General features: G+C 38.8%; 1 pseudogene; it reads left to right on the top strand.

Moving 5' to 3' along the window:
* Positions 1-374: 374 nt before the first annotated feature.
* On the top strand, positions 375-11231 carry LOC149157820 (3-ketoacyl-CoA thiolase 2, peroxisomal-like; annotated as a pseudogene).
* Positions 11232-11712: the final 481 nt, after the last annotated feature.

The following is an 11712-nucleotide window of genomic DNA, read 5'->3' as shown; positions in this document are numbered from 1 at the left end:
AAGCTTTCCTGAGGAGATGGAACACATTTCCATATAGTTTAAAGATAAGAGAGTACCACTCTCCTCAATGAATGAGAGGAGCACTAAAAAAGAAAATTTGGCATTAATGAACCAATTTTGGGGGAATGGTCAGATTTGAATTCAAATTTCCCTATAAATTAAAAGTGGTTGTCCAGCGAGAAACACTTGGCATTTTTAGTATTCAGCTGTTGAGCTCTCAGACGCCTATGGACCCAGAGTTTTTCATAGTTCTCAAATAGACCCCTTCATTTACGAACATTCTTGAGACGTCGCGAGTACTAATAGAGAGTGTTATGTCAGAACCCCTAGAAGTTATCAATACACAACAAGTGGTAGAAGAGCTGACACAAGAGATGGAGAAACAGGCTAAGGAAGCTTCGCCACAAGTAGCCAAAGTACTGGCGGAGGTCCCTAAATCCCAGAGAATGCCAATACTGAAGCCAACCCCAACCAAGGAGACCATGAAAGATAAGAAGGGCAAGAAACCTACCATCCTAGTGCACACATCGCTAAGACGAAACCCCACCAAGCTCACTTCCCAGGATAAAGGCAAGTCTATAAACCTAGAGCCAGAAGAACAGGATATCGGAGACATCCCCATGGACGATGAGGATGTGGGAGTGGAAATAGAGGAGTTTGAAGCTCGGGATGCAAACCATATTACATGGTTTTCAGAGTATGTCCCTCCGCGTAAGCCTAAGTCCAAGGTCCCCAAGGACATTGATGAAAGCAAGACTCCCCTGCAAACCCCATTGCTACCAGATGAGATCACTTTTGATGATCCGCGTTGGCACGGGTGCTGATTTTGAAGCTCAAAGACTGGGACTTGGCAGACCATGAGAATTTCTCGCACCTGGCCATCGAATAGTTGATGCACTACGTCATAGATACATAGACAAGGATGACTGCACTGAAGTCGCAGAAGTGGCTCAGAGGAGTAGAGAAGGCAGGATTACTCAACTTGCTCTGTGTACTGCACTATAACCATACCCCCGTGACAGTCTTAGTCATCAAGTAGCTGCTACGATTGGTGCATGATGGGTGTCTGTGGCTGGAGGAGCCGATACCCATCACCAATATGTTGATTCATCGCATCATAGGCCTTCCATATACAAGAAAAAATCTAGCGATGATTTTTGGGGGCAAGGGTGGCGAGCTAGCGCTTGAAAAGTAAATGAAAGAGAAATTCAAATTTGTGCAGAAGTCATGTAGGTACGCAATCTCCAGCATCTGCGACCTCGATGTGAAGGTGGCAATGTAGATCCTTGCAGGAAAGGTGGTGCGAAAGTGTTGCGTCGATGAGGTGTTAGCGCTTGTCAACGCTCTCACACAATAGTGCATGGAAGGAGTCTAGTTTAATTGGTCAGACTACCTTCGCGGTGAGTTCCTGACCAACTTCTGCGAAGTGCAAGAGCAAAGCAAGATGTTCCACTACGCGTGGCTCTTGATATCAATTGTGCTTGTAGCGTGGGAGCTACCGGAAGAAAGCCAATTCCCTTTAGTCATGCCGAACCTCCTTGAAGTAGCGAAGTACGCTTCGCTGTGGGCAACCAAGGACATGGAGTGCGTTCGAGACAACAAAATATTCTGGATCCTGATGGAAATGAATATCAGGATGGCTATCAATCGCAAACTGTGATTGTCACCCATGATATATGCTAACTTGCAGAGCTATGCCAAATTCAAAGCAGATTTCCATCGGATCTCAATCAGGGCATGGAAGGACCCTGCGCAGAAGTGGTACGACTTGCCATACCTAGCCACAAATGATGCCATTGATGTAGTGTTGGATAAATGGCCAGTGGAGTGGCACACCTCCATGGACTTGGTGGTGGGTGGAAACAAGTCCGCCACACAAAAAAAAAGGACGAGGACAATCTGAAGATGGAGTAGCTGGTCAAGAAGAGGAAGAAGGAGGCCGCTGTGAAGGCCAAGGCGGAGAAGATAGGAAAGGAGGCAGGAAAACAAATGAGAGGCACAAAGCAGGGCTATGACAAAGGTGTGTGGTTGCCTTCACCTACAACTGAAGAAGAGGACATAGAGCACCACGACGTGGAACCTCAGGATATGTCTGGCCATATTAAGTGCACGAGAGAGTCAGAAAAGGGATGGTCTAGAAAGAAGTCCAAGGAAACCAAGACCTCCCTGGACCCCATCACACTAACAGAGGGAGATTTATACGACATCGATGACACAGTTAGAGATGTCACCCCAGAGGCCCTGCAACAATTTGAAAAGCAGCAACAGATCGTTCTAGGGGCTATCCAGACTAGACTGTAGGAGTTGCAGGCTCGTGCTTCACAAGTTGGTACAACTTCTACCAGCTTGGCTATCGGCATATCAGAGGCTGTTGATGTGCTACGTACAAAGGCTTCCAGTGTGCTAGTGCTGCCAAATGAAGCACTGACAATAGAAAATGAGGCTGATAGGCCCAATTTCAGTGCCTTGAAGGGAGTAGGATTGAACTTGATAGCGCTCCCGCGCGAAGCACTCCACTCCTTGTAGGATGGAGTACTTTCCGAGTCGAGGGGCCACAAGAACTGTGCCCTCCAAGTGATCAATAAGTAGAGAATAAATAATGACCAAATGGCCATACAGAGGAATTCTGCCATGGCAACCGAGGCTGAGGCGACCAGCTATAGTAAGAAGATCATATAGGTCATAGAGGAGGCCTGCAGAATGGTCCCAGAATTGGCCATTCTTGAGGAGAAGCTATTCAAGGTCCGCATCCGTAAATTGGCCACAAGGGTGTGTGACACTCAGACGAAGATGGCATGGGTATAGTTGGAGTTGAACTTGCAGAATACAGAGCTCCAGTTGAGGGCTCAGCCTTCAACACCACCAAAGGTCAAGGAACAATCGGTGATCGTTGTCACAGAAGTAGTTGCGGAAGTGTAGAGTGCAATAGCAGATTGCACATAGTTGTTTGAACAGTCGTTTGAGGTCCTGACCAGCTTGCAGGAGGACCCAAACATCTAGAGGCTCCAGACGAAAACACACAAACTCCAACAGCGCTATGAAGAAGTTAAGGGCACAATGCAAACCATCGCTCTGACGCAAAGGTTAGCCAAGCTTCAGGAAGCCAAGCAACTGAAGGAACAGGTGGAAGCAACGCTGCACAAGGAAGTAATGCTGAAGGCACGACTAAAGCCTTGGCTGGAGGAAGCTTATGTAGTGATAATAAATATTGAAGGGAAGCTTGCGACTCTGTAAGCGATGCAACAACAGCTTCAGGCTAAAAATGCAGGAGCAGTAACTGAGAAGACCGTCAAAGATGCGAAGCAGGCAGCAACTCATTGCACAGCCAAAGTTGCGATCATTGCGGTCAAGCTGGAGGAGCTTCGTGAAAAGATCTCCATGCCTACCGAGTGACTTGAGGGTGAGTCACGCTGTTTGTTTTGGGGGCTTGTTGGGAGTGAGGTCCCCCGAGGGTAGTTTTGGGGCTAAAATCCCATGTTTAAGTCAAGTTTTGGTAATATTATTGTAAATTCTCCGAATTTTGTGGTCATGGAGTGCGAAGGTATTATGTTTCACAAAGGGTAGTCTGCCCTTAGTTTTGTAAAGTAAAGTCAACTGTAACAAATCTACCCATGGTCCATGGACCATGGGGTTGTATAGAAAGAGCTAAGCTCTAAGTAGTTAATGGGAGAACACGAGGAAAAGAGTCATAGATTTATAGCAAGAAGTCTAAGTCTTGGGTTGTAGCGTACATAGAGGCCCTACAGCTGAGTGCGCAGAGGCCTAGAGTAGAATTCTACAGTTGAGTGCGTGGACCCCTGCAGTTGTGTGGACATGGCAAACAAAGTCTATAATACTTGAAGGATATCAATAAAAGGAGTTATTTTGCAATCTCTATCTATTTATTCTGTTAATGGGTTTGGATATCTTGTGTATGAATTTCCTTTATTATGCTTATATGATGTGCTAATGGTTGTAGTTACATTGAATAATTAAATGCAACCACGAATATCTTCTTACGTGGTCATAAATTTAACTATTTGACAAGATAAGCAAATCACTTAGATAATTGACAAATCTGTGTGGCATGCTGCCATAGCAACGCGAAAGTTCCTGAGCCACAGGTTAGGGTTGCAGGAAGGTCGACCGTATACTTTCACGAAGGTATTGAAGGCCAGAATAAAGAGTTGTCTTACAAGCCCTAGAGTGATATCACTTGCACGAAGGTAGGTATAGAAGAGGTCAAACAACATCACAACCATCTCAAGGCTGCAAAAGCATGGTTCCAGTATCCTCCCATACTACCTCGGGTGAGACTTTCGTTCGCACTTCGTGGGCCGATTCCGAAAGGACCAGTAGTTCAGGGACTTGTTTGGCTAAATAACGTTGAATCTAGGTCAGGCACCCTCAAGCCAACAAGGGGGCTAAGGCCCAAGTAGGCTCCAGTTTAGAGACTAACTTAAGTACTGAATAAGGAAATGACATGTTCAATATTGAAAGGGACTCTACCCTCAATAAATTGGGTTTTAAATAAATGGGATATCAAAGATTGGAGTATTCAATATATCTTGAATGAAATAAGGTGTTTTGTTACAAATATTCTTGTAATAAGGTTTTCCTATGTAGGAATATGGTTTAATAAGATGAGGAGCCAGATAGTGTAACTAACGAGATCATTTGGGACTAAAGAAAATTTAAGTGAGAATTCATACCACTCCATGTTGGAAGAAAATAAGAGAATGTGTGACACATGTGGATGTATGGGAATACTGAGACCTCCAGTCATGTTAAATTAGGGCTCTCTTATTTAAGGAAAGATGCCTACTTTCCTCCACTAGCCATAATGAATTGCATAGGAAGCACAATTATCATTGTTTTGGGTGGAGGAAAAATATTGCGGCCTACCTCTATTTTCCTAGCTTATTTTGAAAATAACAACAAATGACATCTAAAATATGTAGAGTGCAGTCAGTGATCTAGTTTGAAACATAATGCATAGAGGAAACCATTTTCAGGAGTTTTTGAGACTCTTTCTAGACACAAAGGGGCATGTAGTTCTACATGTCCCTCAGCGATACCCTATGCAATAAAAAACGATGAAGATTTGAATAGAAATTTGGTGCTAACACATTGGCCAGGGTGATGGTTTTTGAAGAAAGGGCCATTAGCAAGGAATCTATACATTTCATCTAGGAATGCTTGAACAAAAGGCACCTAAGGATCATATCTTGGCATGGTTGGTAAAGGATAAATTAATTTCTTTCTTATCATGGCCCTTTCCAGCAAGCTATAGCCACCTTATGGGGATACACCCACCACCCCCTTGGGTTTTGACCTCGTAACATAGCTCACATGTCTAACTAGACTCTGCCAATCCATCTACACCCTCAAGGAACTAATGGTTTGTGTTCAAACAGTTAGAATATTTTAGGCATTGGTCTTTGATAGGTAAACCAATAATAATACAGAATAAAGGTCTTGGTAGAACCCTTTGCTAGGCACCAATGTAATTATGTGTAAATGTGATACAATTTTTTTGTTTCCACCCTAAAAATGAACATGCCTCAACATGCAATGAGTAGCAAAAGATAAAGAGGGATATTATCCATTAAGAAGCTTGCAATTGTTGGGAGTTAAAATGTTGAAATACTTTGTAACCATGACAAACCAATGGAAACATACCATGAACACCTTTGCAATGGGTACGACTCCAAACTTTAGCATTTAAAAGAGGGATTCTGAGTCATTCGTAATTGTTAAAATCTTTGCTAGAAGAAATCCTTAGAATATAGAAATAAATTTTATTTGTTTTCAAATTAGCTTTGCTATTAACTCATTACTTCATGTTAATCTCCTTCAGTCCAATCCAAACACTCCTTGTCTATTTTCCACTAGAAGCTAAGACAAATCCACAACATGGTCTCAGCTTCCAGTAGTCATGATTCTAAACAATCATAAACCATGCCAAAATGAAAATAAAATCTATTTTCTCAACAACAAACTAGAGAAGAGCCTATAATCATCAAAATTATATAGAAGGATGTTCATTTATTTAAGAGAAAAAATAGTAAGAAAAAATCAGTGTAACTCATGTAGGAGACAATCCAGTCTAAGTTAATATAGTTGAACAGTTATCAAACACAGGCAACAACTATTCCTTGAAACAGGTGCTAGAATTACAAGGGATCTACATAAATTGAAAATTCAGTGCTTCAATAATCATAATTTTATTAGTAAATTTTCATGGAAACTGTTGATGAAAAAAAATATATCCAAATGAAATTTTCTCCAAAAATCATTCAGTTTTCAAAAATTTTACTATGCTTTAGCTATCTCTCGAATATCTGAAATGGATGAAGAACATAGTATGATGTTTGATACAAATAGAAGTACAATTACGAATATTCTATAGGCAACCAATCTAACATGCTCTAGATTCTGATGTAGTCTCTAAACAATTTTTATACATTTTGAGAAGATATTGTTAAAGACTGACTGGGAAACTTGGCCAGGGGCCCAACAATGTCTATTCATAATTCAACTAATATTTAAACTACAAATAAAACCTGTCATACAATGTAGCATTATTTTACAAAGTTGTTCATGATGGGCTACTTAAGAAGGAAAAATCATGAGATTGCTTGTCTGAAGAGCAACCAACTATTTGTAGATTTTTCATAATGCATGGAACTATGAAACAACGATATAAGTACACATTTTATTTACTTTCTACAATTTTTATTTTTCTCTTCAAGTACACAGGTTATCAGTTCCATAAGTTTAGAGACTTAGCATATGAAGTTCAAAACTTTGCCTCTTCAAAGTGACAAGCAAAAAATTCTCACCAAATGCTAGAATAGGCATACCAAAAGATAAGTAATAATCCATATAATGTGAATCAGATTATCTTACCATTCAATCATATTTTGTAGTGTCACAAATCTTCCCAATTTTGTGAAAATCAGACATAGTAGAAATTAAGTAGAAACAAAGTACACAGAAAAACAACAAAGTCTGTCAAGAAAAAAAAGAAGATTAAAAATAGTCAAAACAAGAGCACATATAGACATGCATCCACAACATGATACAATTTTCCACCAAACTAAACCCCTTGCCTAGAGAGTGACCTCCTGAGAGTTAGTTCATACTAAATCTTGATGGGGCTGTTAGCGTCCAAGCAGGAAGACCTGGGAATGATGAGGTAATAATGCAACACAATGATAATATCATTTTTGCTTTCTCCATTAGCATATTAAACAAAAGTTGAATTTGAGGCTCCAATTCAGGGAATAACTTAAGTACTTAATAAGGCAATGATACACTCAATATTGAAATAGAATCTACCCTCCAGTAATCAAGTTTTAGATAAATGGGGTATCAAAGATTGGATTATTCAGGATCTCTCGAATGAAATTAGGTGTCTTGTTGCAAATATTCTTGTAATAAGGTTTTCCTATGTAACAAGATGGTACAATAAAATGAAGAACTAGATAGGTAACTATTGAGATCATTTGGGACTAAAGAAAATTTAAGTGAGAATTCATACCACTCCATGTTGAAAAAAAAAAGGAATGTGTGACACATGTGGATGTATGCGAATATTGGCACCTCCAGTCATGTTAAATATACAATAATTTCAAACTTGTTAGCTCACCAAGCCATGGTGGCATCACTTTCATGATATAAGAAAATAAGGGAATGCACAACACATGTCGTGTATGGGAATATTGGCATCTCTAGTCATGTTAAATATACAATTCTTCCAAACTTGTTAGCTCACCAAGCCATTGTGGCATCACTTTCATGATACAACTACTAGGAAGAGACTGTATCATGTGAGGTGGCCTAAGGTTATAAAAGGTGGAGAAAACAATCATCTAATCTAGGGGATTGACAATGGATGGAGTTGAACAAAGAGGATTGGCATAATGAAGCTAAGATTTTTAAGAAAATTTAGTTTAAATGGAAAATTCTACTGAAGCTCATAAAGGATAATGATGTAAAATTCACAGATGGAAAAATCACAGACCTGGAGGACAACATAACAGATGACAACCTCAATATTAATAATAGACTGAACCATTTCAATCTTGACCAAGGTATTGGTAGTTCAACTATCTAAGAGAGTCGGGGGGATGTAACAAGCGTTAGAGCCAGAGTCTTCAGTGATGATGGATGAGAGCCAAGGTTGCAGGCCATCGTATTTGTAACCAAAATATGAAGAGGCTTATTCATTTTTAAATTTAATTACAAAATTATTGTTCTTTGAACTTTGATGGGTTTTGCCACATAAGTTTTAGAAATTAAAGTAGAAGCTAACTTCATACAAGATGTTTTGTTTTTTCAAAATGGAACTAGATCCTTCAGCTCCTTTTCATTTGTATTTTGGGTGCAATTTGATGTTATGGATTTTTGTGAATTATTAAGTGTTACTATTAATTTTTAGGATTATATATGAGTCTAGTCTAATGGACCATGTTTGCAATTGCCCAAAATAATTCCATAAAATTACTAAAAAGGAGGTGAGTGAAAGGAAAAAACTTGACTCTCTGCATGCCTTGAAGACTGGACAACCCCAACCTGCACAATTATCTGTTTTGTCAAAGCCTAAATGGAATTGTAACACTAGAAGGAAATTTAAAGTAATCCATAAAAGTGGATACTTACTGGGAATTCTTTGAAATAAAAAAATATGGTGAACTCTACTATATGCTTACATACTGGCCTTTCCTATTTTTGTTCTCTTTTTTGAATTTAGTTCGGTGGAGGTTGGGGTAGGAGCTCTGAGTGTTATGTTTTGTGGATTTTTTAGGTGAGAAACTATTGTTCATAGATTTCTGTGCAATGGTTGTGGTAGTTGATGCTGTTTTCAAATGATAAATTTGACACTATATGTTTGAATGTGTTGATGAATTGGGAATGCTTGAGGTTCTATTGTATGGGGGTTAATGGATGCTTATTTCAGATTCAACTTAATTGATGGCATGTATAAAAGGAAAGGTAAATAAACATAATCATCAAAACAATATAGAAGAAATAACACACACTCACAAGAACACAATATAGAAGTAATCACACACACTAACAAACCTAGGAAATACCCTAGGAAAACCCCATCTATAGGGTAAAACCGAGCAAATGGAATTCCATGAAACCCTCGCCAAGTTGGTAAACCCTTGGCCATTTACAACTCACGGCTAGGGAGCCCACATTTACTCAAAACTTGGCACATTACAATGGAGACTAATAAGCCTATTTGTAGGCTTCCTTCCATCCAAATATAACTGGCATAATACCATGAACCCGAAACCATTAGCTTGTAACCTTGTTTTTGGCAGTTGTTAATTTGGTTTTACCAAAAATATAATATTAAAAATGTATTTTATCTGCTTTACATTAGAAGAGAGTCGAGACTGTGTTGAGTAGATTTAAAAAATGGCTCTTCTAGCAAGAGAATACGTTTAACATTTATCATTATTTTCTTTCGACCAGGCTTCAGTATTTTCTGCTGGAGACAATGATTCCTATGAAAGAGTTATTGAGTTTGGTGATGATGTTGTCATTGTTGTGTAAGTTTCCATTTTTTTCTAGCTTAATTGATGGTTTTTCAGGAAATCTCTTACAACGCTTTGCATAATATTTCATTGATTGAGTTTAGAGTTCTTAATTCTTGTTGATTAGCTAATCTGCACTTGGTTTTTCTCTATCTGATTGTCACTTTCGCAGATACCCCTATTTGCAAGGCTAAACGTGGAGGATTTAAGAATACTCTTATCGATGACTTTCTTGCTCTTGTTTTGAAATTTTGGATTAGTGATTACACCAATAGATTGATTGATGATTTTTTTATGCAGTTTGGAAATTCCCCCCTTAACCATTATGGTCCATGAACCATGATTGCACAAATTTGTCTTTAAATGTTCTCTAGGTTCTCGCAGGCACTGATTGACAAGATTGGACTTAATCGAGTTGAAGTTGGTGATATTGTAGTGGGTATTGTTCTTGAATTGGGCTCTCAACATGCTAGTAAGTGCAGGAGTGATACCTTTTATGATGGATTCCTAGGTGTATATCCTACCATTTCATGTGTCAAATGAGTTATTTTCTTGTTGGATGCCTACGTTTTTATGATAATTCCATGCTCCTTACCATGTCATCTCTCTAGAGACTGCTTGTCAGGAGTCACTTAGGACTATCAATAGGCAATACTCTTCGAGCCTACAAGCAGTTGCATATTTTGTAGCTGCAATTAAAGCTGGATTTTATGCCATTGGTATGTCATTATCTATTTGCTACCATTGAATAGCAGGTTTGAATTTAGATATGTTTCTAATTTCAATTTGTCTGCTTCAGGCATCAATGCAAGAGTGAAGTCAGTGACTGCCAATCCTTTGGCATGGGAAGGTTCAATCAATTCAAAGGTAGGCATCAATAAAAGTTAATGATGTTGTAAACACAAGGCTTTTGATATTTTCAGTAGTTTCAATTTGATGTTTCTGTCCATACTCTTCTATGTCTTTAACATAGCTTACTATTTCCTTCATATTTATACACAGCTATATATATGTATATATAGACACACACACACACACACACTGCACAAGGATAGATATATAATTACTTCATTAAATATTTGTGTGAAAGGAACTGATGGTTTTTGTTGCCCCTTGCAATAGGTTGATTTTTTCATAAAAGCACAAGATTGTCTTTTTCCCATGGGTATCACCTCAAGAAATGTAGTTGGGCACTATGGAGTTTCACGTCAACACCAGGATCAAAAAATGGTATATGGATGCTATTTTAAGTTTTTGATTTGAGTGAAGTCAATGTCGGTGCAATTCATATGAATTAATCATTGAAGGTAAGGAATGGGATTTGAATATTAACTGCTATAATTGTTTTTCAAGTTGAATCTCATAGGCGCACAATAGAAACAAATGTATGGAAGTTCAAAGATGAGATCATCCCAGTTGAAAAAAGGGTACAAAAGACCCATGTTTTGTAATTTCCAAAGTTGGAGTCATTGGAGAGTTTTTGATATGGTACTTAATGTGTTTCTTGTTTTTGTGTTGAAGATTGTTGATCCTAAAACTAGAGATGAGAAGCTCGTGGTGATATCTATTGATGATGGCATTCATCCTAATGCATCTCTTTCTGATTTAGGATAACTCAGACCTAAACTTAGGAAGGGGGAAGCAAAACTATTGGTATATACATATTACCTCAAAAACTACCATTCAAGGTTTTTCTAATGTGGGCCAAGGAGTGCGTTCGAAGATAGTTCCCAAGTTCTCATTGGGAAGGGCACTTCGATTGGAAGTCTACAAAATCATATCCTCATGAATTTGTTAATTAAAAAATTAAACAGAGAGAGTTTCCAGTATTATCTTAAATTCCAAAGAGAGACTATCCACCTGGAAATCAAGGGTGGCTCTCTTCGATGGAACTACAATTGGAAGGTGATCATATTGCAGCCTAGGAAACATTTATAAGAGCTATCCAACAATCCTTTGTATCTATTTTAGAGAAATTGAATCAACTTATATGGGCTTCAAACCCTTTGGAGGTGTATGTGCCAAAACTTGGATATATGCAGTCCCTTGACAACCTACAACCCATTTCTCCTTGGTGTGTAAAAAGGCTTAAAAAATCACAGTGCCCCCCAAAGGAACAATTATTCATGTGGTTTCTCCTTTGCAACAAGGCCCCAAGATGGGAAAACTTGTAGAAGCA

This window comes from Pinus tabuliformis, chromosome 5_2, assembly GCF_031772625.1.
Source record: "Pinus tabuliformis cultivar Carrire ecotype Pingquan chromosome 5_2, CPIR1, whole genome shotgun sequence".
Taxonomy (NCBI): domain Eukaryota; kingdom Viridiplantae; phylum Streptophyta; class Pinopsida; order Pinales; family Pinaceae; genus Pinus; species Pinus tabuliformis.
Note: the sequence above shows the minus strand (reverse complement) of the source record. Positions and strands in the feature narration are given on the sequence as shown.